The sequence below is a fragment of the Equus asinus genome, chromosome 14 (genome assembly GCF_041296235.1).
Source record: "Equus asinus isolate D_3611 breed Donkey chromosome 14, EquAss-T2T_v2, whole genome shotgun sequence".
Taxonomy (NCBI): Eukaryota; Metazoa; Chordata; class Mammalia; order Perissodactyla; family Equidae; genus Equus; species Equus asinus.
In genome coordinates, this window is record NC_091803.1 from 46930771 (window position 1) to 46946354 (window position 15584).

The window sequence follows — 15584 nt, forward strand, 5'->3', positions numbered from 1 at the left end:
CAAACTACGGGGCCTACCTCCTTGGGCTGGAGCCCTCTAATTTAGAGGGGCGTGGACGAAGCAGACACTGGAACCTCTAAACTACTGAACATGGCGACCCCTGTAGCCGTCTACTTGGTCGATATCTGAATCAAACTCTCCCCCAAGACGACCCCATGGGGACCATGGGGATTGGAGTCCGGACAGTGTTTCTGAGCTAGAGGTTGGCAGCAAAAGGAGTTTCCGTGGGTGACTCATTGGTCCAGCAGCACCTGGTTCTTGCTTAGGGTGCAAGACGGTCAAACCTCGGAGGAGACCAGGTTTTCAGACTTTCTTGTTTTTTAGTTGGGGACAGCTCTGCTGTGTTTCCCGAGGAGGAAAACCCTTGTGGGATTCATTTCCAGGGCCTTTGCTAACAAAGAGCGAGGAAGCCCTCCGCGTGGGCTTTAAACGGCATTGGTTCTTGCCTTGTTCTGGGTGTGAGTGGCTTAACTGCTACTCTCCTGGCTCTCCAGGAGCGGGGGCCCAGAAGTCCCGCTGGGAGGCGGATGCTGGTACAAGGGGCAGACACCGCAGCATAGTTTCCCGGAGTGGACAGATATCTGCTTTTATCAACTTTCTGTTTGTGACCCAAACAGCGCACTTTTTATGTGTGACCAGAATCCTCAGTGCCTTCATGGCTTACAACTGACAACAAAAGGCTCGCCCGACGTGGGGCTCGAACCCACGACCCTGAGATTAAGAGTCTCATGCTCTACCGACTGAGCTAGCCGGGCAGCCACACGACCATTTTTTGCTGACTCTCTCAGTGAAAGAGGAGGAGTCTCAGGTCAGGGTGATGTGGGGATCTGGACTTCACCGTGGACAATGTTTTTAACTGCACACACCTCCCTCAACCCTCACCACAAAGGGCAGATGTAGCCCGAGACCCTCAATGGTGCCGAGTGCTGAGTTGGATCCTGGTCCTTCTCTGGGCCTTGATGTGGCCCAAGGCCCATCCATTGACATCCCCAGTCCTGGCACCATCCTGAGACGGCAGACAGTGGATGCGTCAGCTTGAGCCCCCTCCGGGGATATGGGAACCTCTTCCTCAGGGCGATGGAAAGCAGGCCCGGCCCATCGATTCCTTGTTCCCTCAAAATAGCTTTCTGAACTTGGACTCAGAGTCGAGCCGGGTTACCTGGCATGAGTAGGCCCTTGGAGGGAGTGGCACAGCGCCAGGATCTGCCAGTTAGGGACAAGGGACTGTTTGGGTTCCTACTGAAAGAGTTCCAGAGGATTGTGAGGTAAGGAGCCAGGAGGGGCTCAGGGAATTGAGAAGGGGCCTTGGAAAGAAAGCCTGGGCTTCTGCCAGCCCAGAGTTGCCCGGCTTGGGGACATTGGCTGGGTGGGCTGGGGTGGGCAGGCAGGCTAGAAACTCAGGCAGGAGTTAATGCTGCAGTCGAGGCACTGTTCTAAATGCTTTGCTCCCCAAAAAATAAATAATAAGTAATTTAATATCCCTAACAAATCTTTGAGGCATGAGCTACTATTATTGCCACTTTCCAGATGGATAAGCTGAGGTCCTTGAGAGTCCAGGCTTTATGGGTCCGTATCTGTGAAGTCCAGATGGGAAATAGAGGAGCCTGGCCTTGTCTCCCTCCCCCAGCCCTAAAGAACTGCCCAGGATTTGTGTCCTGGACCTTTCATATTTAGAGGGAGACTCAAGACCCCAGACTACAAGCCACTTGGGCATGGAAATTTCCTAGCGCAGGATCTCTCCAGGAAGCACACAGTTTCCCAGAGGCTGAGGTTCAGGGATGGACACTGTGAAAGGAATGTGGATGTGTGGAACGGGGACAGAGGTCAGCTCTGCGTCCACAATGTCCCAAAGTGAGACCTGAGCAAGGAAAGAGGGTGGGGCTTGGGCTCCAGGACCTCCCTCTCTCCACCCCTTTGCTCTCTCACATCATAAAGGAACTCAGAATTGGGACCCACACCACAAATATGTCCTGTGTGCGAGGGAAGGGCTTGTCAGGGATATGAATCCAGGACTTCGCACTCCCAAAGTGAGTCTCACACACCTGGATTAAGAATCCATCACGGTCACTTACTTCACCTGCCTCTCTTCCTTCCACGGAAAGAAGTAGTCTTGCCGCCTGGTTCTGTGGGGCCTGTAGCTGTCCATTCTTCCAATCACTGGCTGAGCCAGGCCTCGAGCTGAGGCTGGGGGTACAGTGAGTACCAACCCGCCCATGGGACCACAGCTACAGTAAGGCTGTGAATGGGGACAGGGTCTCCTTGATGCTGGAAGGGTCCTGGAGAGAAGCACCACCAAGCTTGTGCAGGGAAGGTGGGTGCAGAGAGAGTGGGGCTACCTGCATTTGGGAGGGGAGGGCAGAAGGCCCCAGAAATTGGCCCTTGATTCTGGGGTTGGGCTTAATTTTAAACATGCCTGTTCCTTATTCCCTGTACTCGCCATCATCTGGGCTCCTGGCTCCCTCTTTCCATCCCTGCAGGGCCAGGGTGATACAGATCAAGGCTGCCCCAGGGAGAGAAGCCCAAGGCGTCCTGGCCTACATACCGATCTATATCCTCCTCCAAGAAGCATAGGACGTCCTGTCCTGACCTGACCTGATTCATATCCAAAGTTATAGGACCACCTGATAACCAGACCTCACCTGCACTGATAACATTTTAATGATTTTTTTTACATAATCTTTCCTTGGTCTTGCAAAGAAATAACTCACATACTTATGCCTTATAAATTTATCCCTACCCTCAACCCATTGCAGCTCTTCACTGCCCACGGGTCCTGATTCCATGCTACTCCATGCTATTCTCTGAATAAAGGAGCACTACTGCCAGACCTTGAGAGTCCAAGAAATCTTTCTTTCGACTCCTCAGCTTCCCGAGCCCACATCAAGGGTGTTGCAGAGGGCTTTTGCGGGGGGGGGGGGGGGGCAGCACTCTCTTGTGGGTCTGAACAGAACATGTCTGGAAAAGACAAGGAGGCCACATCTTGGGGTATCGTCTGGGTTATTTTATTTTATGCCTCCCAGATTGGTCTGGGCCTCACTACAGGGTGGCAAGATTTGTTCAAGTGGGGAGCCTAGACTGTCTGGGTGGAGGCCTCATTTAAACCCGCAGATCCAGGCATTCAGGCCTGTCCCTGGGATAAGAGCCTCAGCGGGGGGAGGGGGAGGGAAATCTCAAGAGGAAGCAGAGCCTGGCCCTAGAGGCAAGCGGACCAGGGAGGGGCCTCACCCCTTCCACTTGGTTCCCACACTGTGGGGGCCTCCAGTGCGGGTCCCTGCTGTACCGGGGAGGCTCTGGCAGACAGAAGCTCAGGGCCCAGGGGGAACCGGAGGAGCAGATTGGCCCATTCCTTCCACAGGGGCTTTGGGGTCGGAGGCTGCCCTGGGGCCCTTTGCTTGCAGAGAAGGGAGTGGCAGTTGAGGAGACTCAGGGAGGTGCGAAATCCAAGCCTGTTCCTCAGGCAGGAGCAGGGGTGTTACAGCAGACCCAGTCGGTGGGACAATGGGATGTTAGGACCCTGCCTCCTGGGTCGGTGTCCCCTTTGCGCCTGGTCCCCTGCCCACTGCCCTCCTTCCGAGACAGATCCTCTCTCCCTCTGAGTTCCCAGACCCATGATTTGGGTGCTTTCCCCTCCAGCACCCCCACTTGAGCCTACCCCATGGTATGGCAAACCTTTCACCCACCCATAGAGGTGTGGGACGGGAGTCTCACTTAATGTGAGGGGTGTAGGGGGCCGGACCCACCGACCCAAGGATATGAGTGAGGTGGGGAGACCCAGTCTTATAGGGGCAGGACCCAGACTGTACCTTGGGGGACCTGCCTCTCCAGGACTAGTTCTGACTTTCTTTGCTTAACACCCCACCCCGGTCCCCCATAAATCTCCAAAGGTAGAGGGGGTGCCCCTGGATGTCTCCCCCAGAGAAAATCACACCAATTATGGTGTTCCCTCCTTCTCCTAGGATGAGGAGCCTGGGGTTTGTTTTCTGGGGAAGGTCTCTCTAAACAGGAACAGGAGCTGTCCAAAGCCTGCTAAAGGCCAAAACGTGAACCCCGCCCAACGTGGGGCTCGAACCCACGACCCTGAGATTAAGAGTCTCATGCTCTACCGACTGAGCTAGCCGGGCGATGAGTACCCTGGTCTGGCACTCTGTCCTTTGACCTGAGGTCTCAGAGGATTTGGCTGCAGAAGTTCTAGGACTGCGACCAGAGGAAACCGAGAACAGGGCCAGGGTTCCAGTCCCTGGACCGTAGATGACTCGCCGGATCCGCCCCGGCAGAGGAACCAGGGCCCCTTCCCCGCCGACGTCAGACAGGCCTTCGCGGCTCAGGTAGGGCAGTTTGGTGTCTCGGGTTGCAGAGCCCGCAGCCCCAGCGCCTGGGATCCGAGGAGATGCAGGCGCCTCTCTCTTCTTAGCACAGACCTGGGTCCTGGGTCGGAGCCCCAGGGGCGTTGTCGTGGGACAAGGGGCAGCGCGGGTCCAAGGGCGAGTACGGAGGTTCCCAGCGCTCCCGCGCCAAGTTCCTTGTCCGCAGGTCCGGCTATCTTTCCCACCCAGGTCCCGCTGCCCCCTCCGCGCCTCCAGCCCGGACGAGTGGAGGGTTAGGGACACTTCTCCCCGGCAGGAAAAGTCCGCAGTGACCGCCAGCCCTGTGCTGGCACTGACAGGCGAGATAGGATGGGACGCCTCTGCCCGGGGTGCTTCGGAGCCTTCCTGCCTTGTCCCACCTGAAACCAACAGGGTCTGAAAACTTGGGGGCCCCCGAGACTCGGGCGCAGTGCCCGTCGTCCCCCGAGCAAGCTCTATACCCTCAAATCAAAGAGCCAGAACGAAGTTGACGGATCCGGTCCTCGGTGACCCTGACTCGCCCCTCTGGGACAGAGGCCAGATCCCCCGCCTCGGGGGAGGGGACCTGGGGGAAATTTCGGTCCGATACTATGAAGGGGAGAGTGAGTTCAACTCGGGGTTCCGGAGTCCGGGGTTCATTCCCAGCGATGCACGCGCACGGCAGGTTCCGCGAGCCCCCGGCTCCCTCCTCCGCCCGCACCGGGCGCGGCGGGGACGCGCGGCCGCGGAGCTGGGGAGGCGCCGGGACCCGACGGCCGGGGCGCCGGGGCGCCACTGCTCCACGCCTGCGCTGGGCCCCAAACAAAGGAGCCAGCACTGCAAAAGGCTCGAACAGCCCTTGCCCTGAACGCGGGGCCCCTTCGGCGCCAAGGGCGTGGCAGGACGCCGGGTGGTCCCTGCAGGTTCCGCGCGCGGTAGTGTGTGGGGGGCGGTCCTGCAAGGGAAGCCCGCGCTCTGGGGGCGTGCCCCGGTGGCCTAATGGAGAAGGCACTGGCCTCCTAAGCCAGGGATTGTGGGTTCGAGTCCCATCCGGGGTAGGGCAGGTATATTTTGGCGCTCCTGTGCTGGTTTCTGTCGCCAAAGACCGTTATCAGCCCCGACGGAGAGCTGCACCTTCTAGGACTCCCGAGATCAGGGAATGGGTGTTCTTTACACCCGTTTAGACGAGGAGCGAAGGGAGCTGGGACCACCCGGGGCGGACACGGGGGAGGGAGTCCACCGGGGCTAGCTGGGGGGTGAGGGGCGTCTCACAGCGCACCTACCCTCAGCCGGCTATGGTGCTGATAAGGTGGGAGTGAGGGTGGAGCTTTTTCTGAGCCACCACCCCTCAGCCCTGTGATCCTTCCCGGGAAGGGGGTGGGTGGGTTGGTCCTAATCCCTGGACCAACTGCATCTGAGACTCCTTTCCCCCAAACCTCACAACTCCTCGGAGGAGCAGCATTCTTCCCTGGCGGCTCTCTTCATTAAGAAGCGTGACAACCAGCCACCTGGGAAAACTTCTTCCACATAAAGGCCTTGCCTGCTGTACTAGGACCAGGCTCTGGGCTCCCTCAGCAGGGCTGTGTCCCCAGGATTTGCCGATTGGTGGAGTGCGGCGCAGAGGATGCAGAAATCTCAAAGATGCAGGGTCCACTGTAGGGCTGGACCCCAGTGGTGGCCAGGAGCAAGCAGGAAAATGATTTGATTTTTAATATTTCAAAAGAAGCATGGAATGGCTCATCCTGGGAGAAATCAGAACATTGCAACTCACAATTATGGTGCGATTAATACGATTTATTTGAATCAGGTTTGAGGGTGGGGTGGCCTTTGTGTTTTCCTCTCCTCGGGACCAATTCGTCTGAAACCGACCATGGAGCCCATTCATAGAGTGGATCCGAGTACAATCCCCCTCCTCGTGTCAATGTATACCCCAATCCTTCTCCCACACTCCCCAGGACCTCTGCCTGGGCCCCACGCATCTCTGCCCATAGGAGCCCTGGGATGCGGCAGGTTTCCTCACCCCTGGTCCAGGATGATGAGGGGGAACACCCAGATAAGATGTCGTGGGTCTACCGGTCTGAAATCCTCATCCATTCCTGGCTGCATTGACTAGCTCTGTGCCTGGAAGGGTAGATCCCAGGACCAGCCATGCCTCCGTCAACCTCCGTCAGTGTCTGACTCCCCACCCTCAACTTTTTAACACCTCCAGAAGTCCTCTGATTGGGGGTCGTAGAATCAAGCCCACCTTGGATGTTAGATTTTCAGAGACACCGCTGTTGATGAGTGGACTTCAGGGCTCATCAATCCCCCAATCACGGATGTTGACGCCTCAGATTTGGCGCTTCTGTGAACCACTGGGTCCAGTTCCTGTGTATACCTAGGTTAGGGAGAGTCTTCTCTTTCCCCCTCCACACCATAAAGACCTTCACAGACGACCTAGGCCCGAGACACCTGCTCCAGGCCCCTGCCCCTGGTTCATTTTATCCTGAGCAGAGTAAAGTCATTTTGAGAGGATCCGACACAGGAGAGGGTGCACGATTGTTTCCAGGACTTCACCAGCCCCAGTAATGCTGTGAAAGAGTTGGGCAGGAGTTTGCGTCCTCCCTGGGGATGGGTGGCACTGCTCTTGGGGGCTCTCAACCCGGTCCTTGTGTCACAGCCAGCAAATAAACAGGAAAAGGAACTCAGGGAGGGGTCAGCTTCTGCCAGTGGCTGATTTTCTTAGTGATTCCCTAGAATTCTGGGCAACAAATGGGCTGAGCATTGGCAGTGCACATCTTTATTTGGGTGCTTGGAACTGAGAACCCCTTCTGAGGTTCAGGAGGATGGGATGGGCTGTGAGTAATGAGCCCAGGAAAAAGACATCAGCCAGTGTGGGGCTCCAAATCCAGACTCTGAGATTCAGAGCCCCATGCCCAGGATTCACCAGTTTGGATCCTGGGTGTGGACATGGCACTGCTTGGCATGCTGTGGCAGGCATCCCACATATAAAGTAGAGGAAAATGGGCACAGATGTTAGCTCAGGGCCAGTCTTCCTCAGCAAAAAGAGGAGGATTGGCAGCAGATATTAGCTCAGGGCTAATCTTCCTCAAAAAAAAAAAAAAAAAAACTTTAAATGACCACAAATTCTCTGACACTCTTTCCACTGAAAAGTGGGGTCTGTATCCCTTCCCCTTGAGTCTCCATGGGCTTGCGATTGCTCCTTCCAATAATGTATGTCAGAAGTGACACTGTAGAACCTCCAAGGTTGGGTCAAAGGGGGATGCAGCTTCCATCTTGTTCTGTAGAACATGTAAGTGGGAGTTCCAAGTTGACAGATAAGAAATTCAAATGACCTGAAGCTTCCATGCTGTAAGGAAGGCCAAGTGACATGGAGAGGCCACATGTGGATGTTCCATTCCATAGTCCCAGCTGAGCTCCTCCTTTGATTCATCTCAGTTCATATGACAGACATATGAGTAAAGGAGCCTCTAGAAGCTTCTAGACTTCAAGTCTTCCCAGCCAAGCCCCAAATTTAACAGATACAAGTTATACTTGCTCTTCCCTGTTGAATTCCTGACCCACAGAATCGATGAGTGTAATAAAATGCTGTCTTCTGCAGCTAACTGTGGGAGTGTTACTCAGCAATAATAACTGGCAAATGGTAACTATTGAAATAAAAGATGGCAAACATTGAGTGGAAGAATTCTGAAAACTTCTCTTAAATTGTGCACTATTCTGGAATTGTGAATTATGGAAGAAAACAAGGATGCCTTCTATCATATTTCTACTTAACACTTTATTGGAGGTCTTAGTGCAATAAGGCAAGAAAATCAAAAAGTATAGATAAGAATTGGATATAAATAATACTGCCATTATTCACAGATGACATGCTGGAACATGTAGAAAATTCTATAGATTAGAAATAATATGTGAGCTCCACAATGTCACTAAATCCAAGATTAATATGCAAAAACTTACTGTATTTTTACATATCTGCATAAAATAGAAAATTATATTCAAAACGATACAATTTACAATAGCATCAACAACATCAAACACTTAGCAAAAATGCTAATGAAAGATGTGCAAAATCTATCTCAGAAAAATATAAAACACTATGGCGATAAGTTAAAGAAGACCTTCATAAATGGATACATCATGCTCATGGGTTGGAAGATCCAATATTGTAACGACGTCAAATCACCCCAAACTGATCCGCAGAATCCATGCTGCAGAATCCACGCTATCCCAGCCAAAATCCCGATCGCTGCTTCTGTGTAGATTGACAAACTGATTCTAACACATATGAAAGAGCAGAAAACCAACAGTAACCAAAACAAATTTGGAAGATTCGCACTTCCGTATCAAGACTTAACCATAAAGCTAAGTTGGTTTGAGCACAAGGGCAGACAGACTATGGAACAAAGCGGTGCGGTGGTAGAACAAATGTGCTCAGATTCGATTTGTGAAAAATCTGCACACAAAGCAGTGGGGGAATGGACGGTCTTTTAAAGAAATGGTTCTGAAGCAGAGCCATCCTTAACAGACGGTGAAATTAAGGCCTACATAGCTAAACGTCTCGTCTGGAGCCCAGAGCCTTCGCTGTGGGGGGATGTGATGCCCCCAGCCCCAGCTGCGGGCCATAAAGGGGAAGGGATAGTTTTTTCAATTATGGGCTGGGTCAGCATTGGGATCCAGGACCTCTGTCCCTCACCACAAGAGCCGTGCCTCTGGCCCAGGGCGGTCCCTTACTACATGAGCCACATCTGCCATTTAAAATTTTCTAGTAGCACTTCAAAAGAAAGAAGTAAAAAGAAACAGGCAAAATTAATTGTGATATTTTACTTAACCCAATATATCCAAAATATCATTTCAACAAGTAATGAAATATCTTACTTTTCTTGCAACGAGTCTTCAAGATCCGACGTGTATTTTACGTTTAAAGCAGCACATCTCAATCGGAGCAGCCGGAGGAAACAGGTGTCCTGCCGGGGCAGCGCACCCAAAGAGAGAATCACACCCCTAGACCAACGAGCCCTCCGCGTGGCAATTGTCACCAGCGCTTCCTCCACAACCGTCCCCACCCATCCCGGCGCGCCTCCGGTCACTCCGAAGTGGGCTGAGCTCTCCTCCCAGCCCAGCCTTGGGCAGAGCGCTGGGGTCTCAGCAGGGAGACCTCGGGGACCCGGGGCGGCAGGGGCAGAGGGGTTCGCTGATCCGGGACCAACGCGGAGGGGCGTCCAAGGGCCCCCCGGGACCCACGCAGCCCCTGCCTCTCGCCCCCAGGCCCAAGGTCCGAGCCCGCCCAGACCTGTGCGGTCAGGCCCCGGGGCTGGGGAGGAGAGGGAGGGCGCGAGGCCGGGTCAGTGCCGGGCGTTGCTGGTCCCTTGCAGCAGAGGAGCACGGCCAGATGGGGCTCCAGACATGGCGCTCGACGCTCGCACCTAAAATAATGGAAAACAGGTGTCTGAGAGCTGGGCTCGTCCGGGATTTGAACCCGGGACCTCTCGCACCCGAAGCGAGAATCATACCCCTAGACCAACGAGCCTCCCGCACGGGGGCTGTCATTAACGCTTCCTCCACAACTGTCCTTACCCATCCCCGTGCGACTGGAGTCATTCCGAAGTGGGCTGAGCTCTCCTCCCAGTCTGGCCCTGGGCAGAGCGCTGGGATCGAAGTGAGGAGACCCCGGGGACACAGGGTGGCAGGGGCAGAGCAGTGCATTCCCAGGAAGAAGGGTCTGCTGAGCTGGGACCATTCCTGAGCTGGGGAAGGATTCCTGCTCCAGGGGAGTGGGGAGCAGAAATGTGGAGGGGGGATGAGGGCTTGGAAAAGCTGGAAGGCACTTTGGAGGAAGAGCACTTGCTCTCCAGGGGAACCCGAGGCCTCAGGCTGTGACGGCTGTGGGCGCTGTGGGTTGTGGCTGGGGAGCAGGCAGGAGCAGGGGACTAGCATTGACTAGGTCCTGGTCCCCTTAGACGGGACCTGCACGCTCAAATCTCTTGAGAATAAGGAGAAGGGGAAGAAGGAGGAGGTGACAGTTCCATTTTAGGTGTCGGTCTTGTCACGGGAAAAGGAAGCGCCCTTAGAGGACTCGGGTTCTCTCTGTTGATCCCCAAAGCGAGGTGGGTTGGGCAGCGACCCCCTCGGGAGCCTTCTGAGGTTCTGAGCAAAAGTGTCCATGGAAAAGGCAAGGCAGAGCAGGTAAACAGTTTAGGACTGGCTAGTTGAATAATTCAGTGGGCTTTGGGGCTTAGGGGCTGTGTCTAGTGGTCTGGTTCCCGGCCCTGGGTGGTTTAGGGCAGGGCAATATTGACCTGGTGTATGAGTCAGATAAGGAGGTCGGTGGGGATTGGTTGGTTTGCATATGAAAGGCATGTTAGCAGGCAAATTGTTTACTGTCTCTAGGATTTAGCTAGCCCTGGGAAGGGCAGTCCCCCCCACTCCCCCACCCCCAGCCAGCAAAGCCCTCCAAGATGTCAAACCATTGTAAAATACAGAAAATAAAAACTGTGATTAATACACGTGTGAATTGCATCATGTTTTTCCAAACATTTATGAAGATCATGTGACTTTTCTTTTCTATTCCATTAACATGAAAAGTTACTTTGACAAATTTTCTTAAACATAAAACCAACCTTGCATTCCTGGAATAAATCCAGCTCCAAAGACAATCATGCAATGGAAGTGATGGTCCTTTCTCCCTAACCCCCTCTTTGGGAAATGTTCTGGTTGGCTAATATGAGACAGAAGAGGGGGCACCAACCCCCAAGTCACCCCTGGTTCTGCAACCCTCAGAGGCCAAGGACATAAGTGACCCCCACTTCCCTTCCCAAAGTACCCATGTGACACAGGGTCATGCTTGAAAGGCCCCATGAGCCAGCATCCTCTGGGTGGGTGGGGTACAAACTCTGACCAGAGACTGAAGAAACGATGCCTCTCCATCAGGACCTGCAGTTGGTGCAGTGCCTGGAACCAGGTGTCCCGGCCTCTGATCTGATTTCCTCTATCTCATCACCTCCACCCCTGTCACTTCTGGGGAATGTACCCAAAGCCACTCTAAAGCCTCTGAGATCTAGGTTTGAATCCTGCTCCAAGGACATACCTTGGCTGGCTACGGCTCCATCAGGCATTTTGGAGGGACTGGGGTGTCACCTGGGAGGCTGTACTCTCAGACCTGGAAACATCCCAGCTTTCCACAGCCCAGTGCCGTAGCAAGGGCCTTTGCCCAAACACGGAGGAAGTAATGACTGAGCCCTGTTTTGACTTCTACAGCCCTGATTTTCTGCAAGAACAGAGGGTCAAGGGCCTAGTGCCCTGCCCCCTGAGTTGGCTGGGGACTGTGGAGTATATTGAGTTCTCGCCATGATCCACGATCTCAGCTGAACTGGGCCCTTCTTTCTTCACTGAACTTCCCAGCTGCCCTTGGACCTCTTCACCCCTCCAGCCCTGGGAATGGGTCTCCTGGGGGAGGGGAAGAAGTTCTGAGCTAGGGCTAAAGGAAGGGGGTCAGAGTTTCTTCTCTCAGTCCAGAAATGAGCAGAGAGACCCTCCTGGGAGAAAAAACTCCTGTTCCCTTCCCCAGTGGACTCTGAGCATGAGGGCTGGTATGTCTGCCATGCCCCCATTGCCACCGCTGGCCCCTCCCTCCACCCATCCCTGCCACCTGGTGTCTTGGAAAACCCAGAAAACCAGAGCCTTGCCCTGCGTCCCAGCTGGGAAAGACTGTGTTGGGAGGAAGGTCCTGCTGGCAGGCTCTCCTTGGTCTTTGACTGTCAGTGGAGGCAATCTTTGGATGATGGAATTCCCTGCTCTTGTGAGGGAATTGGGGAGAGGGGGGAATTGCACCCCTTGGGTCTCTAGTGAACTCAGAAGCCCAGGATCAGGAGGCAGGGGGACCTCGCTCCTTTTTATTTAGTTTACGACTACACTCCCCACCCCAGGGAGCCCCAAGGAGTTAGGTCAAAGGCTTATATCCACCCCAAGGAGCCTGACAACTGGGCAGCCCTAGTCTCCCCCAAATAGTTAAGAAACATGCGCATCCATTGGGGGTAGGAAGGCATCTGAGTATGCTGTGTGAGATTACTCAACTGCACGAGGGACTCCCCAGAGGGATGTTAGCCCTGCTCAGGCATCCTTGGACAATAGGAAACACGCTAAAATCCCAAAATGCAAATGCAACTCATGTCCATGGGGACTGGGCTCTTCCTTGAGCAACCTGCCCTTACTCCCCGTCACCCTGTGAGAGCCGCCCCCGCCCCCCAGTCTTCTCAAGGCTGGATGGTTTTGTCCTTCCTTTACCAAAGTACCAGCATTCCCCGCAGCTCCACGGTTGTCTGTAACCCTAACTCAGAGAGCAGCAGGATCAAGGTCCTGGAATTTGGTCAATGGGTCCCCTCATGGGGTTGGCCCCTGAAATTCCAGCTGTGTTTGGACTCGGTGAGTGCTTGTCTTGGTGAGGACCAGAGCACCAGCTGAATCCTTTGACAAAAGCCACGCCCAACGTGGGGCTCGAACCCACGACCCTGAGATTAAGAGTCTCATGCTCTACCGACTGAGCTAGCCGGGCAGCTTTCCCGTGATATCCCTCAAGGGCAAAGTGAGGCACCCTAGGACAGGAAGAAAACCGCCCCAAGGCCAGCGCTGTCTGCAGCACGCCTTCTGCCTTCCTCCTGGAAACTGCCCAGGAGCCTCAGGATTGGAAGCTGCAAGAGAGCAGGACGCCTGGCCCGAAATTCAGAGAAGTGGGCAGGGAAGGAGGCACGCAGACGCAGACGGAGGCCCAGGGGCGCGGCCGCGCTGGGAGGCCCGGGTCTGCTGGCACCGAGCCCACGAAGCCCCACACTCGCGTCCACGGGGCCGGACGCAGGAGGCTGCAGGTTAAACCGCTTTCTTCCCCCAGCTCTGGGGTGGAACCGAAGCTGCCCCAAACCGTGCCTCCCTCCCGGGAGATGGGAAGCCTCTTGCAGACCAGAGAGCAGGGTCACAGGGGTCATGGTCACTAGAGATAGGTGGCACGAGGCGTCCGTCTCTATAGCGGCTCCTAGGAGACTGGTAATCCAGGCCTACGAGAGCTCCTGGGTCCAAATCCCAGATGAGTGTCACCTGCAAACTCTCAACGTCTCCTCCTCCTGCGTCCGGCCTCGAATACCCTCCACCCTACCCCACCCAACTCCCTGCTCTAGGGCGGGCAGCGTGGCATGAATGGGGAAGACCCAGCACCCCGGGGGTGGGGCGCAGGGTCGCACCTTCGTCCTTTCCAGTCGGCTTCTGGAACCTTCGCCCGTCCATGAGGGAGGACAAGCATGGCGCCCCGAGGCCCCGAGCGTCTGTCCAGCCCAGGGATGTCTCTGCGGGGGAAGGGCTGTCGACAGTGCCGGGACAAGGAAAGGAATTTCATGGGATCCAGAGCCGCGCGGGGGCTTTGGGGACCGCGCCCAAGGGAGGGCGGGCATGGGCGACGATAGGAGACCCTGGGTCTGCCCCGACTCCGGCTTGACCCTAGGCGCTTGGCCGGGGCTGGCCAGTTGGTTGGGCTGAACGCCTTATTCTCGGGTTTGGGTCTCACAGGGAACCCCCATGCGGTCCTGGAGCCGCACACAGCTCCGCGGCAGCCCAAGTCCCCGCGCCTCAGCCTGGGCCGGAGGATCGACCCCTGAACTCAGAGACCCGCAGTGTGGAACCTCACCCCTCTCCGGAAACTGAGCAGAATCCTCCCGCCACATGCCCCTCCCCTCGGGCGGGCATCTGGGACACTGCCCCAGCTGAGCACGGGGGGAGCAAGTGGACAGAATGAAGGACAGACAGTAAAGCAGCGCTGGCTCGTTGGTCTAGGGGTATGATTCTCGCTTTGGGTGCGAGAGGTCCCGGGTTCAAATCCCGGACGAGCCCCGCTGCTTCAGCCATTTTTCCTTCTCAGGATGGTCAGGTTGTCCCAACCCAAGGGGACCCAGGGCCAGGAAGGGGCCTGGACCTGTCATTCTAGGGCCCAGCCCAACACATGACAGCGACTGCAAGATCTTCTGGTGCTTGGGTTTGGCCTGGGCCTGCCCTCACCTCTGCTTAGCCAAATGTCCCCATGCATGAGGTGGAGCAAGGAGAGATGGGTGTTTCCCTGGACGCAGGTCCCAGTGTTCTAGGGCGGGGGGAAGTGGAAGGGCCCCCAGCATCGGGGGCACCCCAGAAAAGTGGTCTTCAAACAAGATGAAGAGAAGAGTTGGCATCCCAGATCCCAGAGATGAGGGGTCACCCCTGCCTGTCTCACCCACAGAGGGGAATCCAGACTGTGCCTCAAGTGAGGGAGAGCAGAAGTGGGAATCACCAAGGACCACCGGCTGAAGGGACTCTTTTGGCCTCAGGATGTTTTGCTTGCTTTAGATGTGAGAGGTCCCAAATTCAATCCTGAGAGGCCTCCTTTGCTGAAGTAGGCAGTGTGGGGCCTGGCTGTGATGTCTTTGCGGACCAAGAGGGAGGGACACCTCCGGCAGGCCTGAGGTCTTGAGCCCTCAGTGTTGGGGATAGCTAAGAGCTTGGGCTTGGCTTGCTGGGTCACGGTGTCACTCAGACAGACAGGGCCTCAGGGTGGGACTGGGCTCAGGGTGCAGCCACCTCTGGAACAATCACCCCCAAACCCCTGCCAAGGAGCCACCAGCATGAGCACCCTCTGATGCCAGCTGCTTCTGTTCCTAAAGCACATGACTCTTATACTCAGGGCAACGCTTTTGACCTAGTTCTATGGTCCCCAAACTGTGTGTGGAGGCACTTTACAATATTTTTAAATTTCCAGGGACATTTTCAAGTATTGAGGGAAACAGCAATACTCAACATCCGGCAGACGCCATAGCTCAAGGCAGTTCAGTTTCAACTTTTCATGATGCTATATTTGTGCTAAGCTGGGTTTTCAGCGGTTTCTGTGATAAAGAGCAAACACTGCAGGAAAATGGATGTGGAACAGGAAGTGGCAGTAGCAGGATCCAGTCTGATTCCAAGGTTGGAGAAGCTGGATGGGGCCCATCAAGTGCACGTATCTGATTAGAAAATATTTATTTTCACTTAAAAGGAATATAAAGGATTATTTTTTTCAAAAAGGTACTGTACTGGGTTGAATGGTGTCCTCCTAACACTTATGGCCACCAGAACCTCAGCAGGTGGGGTCTTTGCACATATAGTCAGTTAAGGTGTGATCCTACTGGAGTATGTGGGCCCTAACCCAATGACAGGTGTCTTTATAAAAAGACCACGTGAAGCGCAGAGGCTCACGGAGGGCAGAAGGCCGTGTGA

The 15584-nt window shown here is 55.0% G+C and overlaps 6 non-coding genes across 6 annotated transcripts; 2 read left to right on the plus strand and 4 right to left on the minus strand.

Annotated features, from left to right (window-relative positions):
• Positions 1-682: 682 nt before the first annotated feature.
• Positions 683-755, minus strand: TRNAK-CUU (transfer RNA lysine (anticodon CUU)). Its single transcript has one exon. It is a non-coding gene; the product is annotated as a tRNA-Lys (tRNA).
• Positions 756-4048: 3293 nt separating this feature from the next.
• TRNAK-CUU (transfer RNA lysine (anticodon CUU)) lies at positions 4049-4121 on the minus strand. The gene has a single exon. It is a non-coding gene; the product is annotated as a tRNA-Lys (tRNA).
• Positions 4122-5307: 1186 nt separating this feature from the next.
• Positions 5308-5380, plus strand: TRNAR-CCU (transfer RNA arginine (anticodon CCU)). Its single transcript has one exon. It is a non-coding gene; the product is annotated as a tRNA-Arg (tRNA).
• A 4400-nt stretch (positions 5381-9780) lies between these two features.
• TRNAP-CGG (transfer RNA proline (anticodon CGG)) lies at positions 9781-9852 on the minus strand. The gene has a single exon. It is a non-coding gene; the product is annotated as a tRNA-Pro (tRNA).
• A 2948-nt stretch (positions 9853-12800) lies between these two features.
• Positions 12801-12873, minus strand: TRNAK-CUU (transfer RNA lysine (anticodon CUU)). The gene has a single exon. It is a non-coding gene; the product is annotated as a tRNA-Lys (tRNA).
• A 1250-nt stretch (positions 12874-14123) lies between these two features.
• TRNAP-UGG (transfer RNA proline (anticodon UGG)) lies at positions 14124-14195 on the plus strand. The gene has a single exon. It is a non-coding gene; the product is annotated as a tRNA-Pro (tRNA).
• Positions 14196-15584: the final 1389 nt, after the last annotated feature.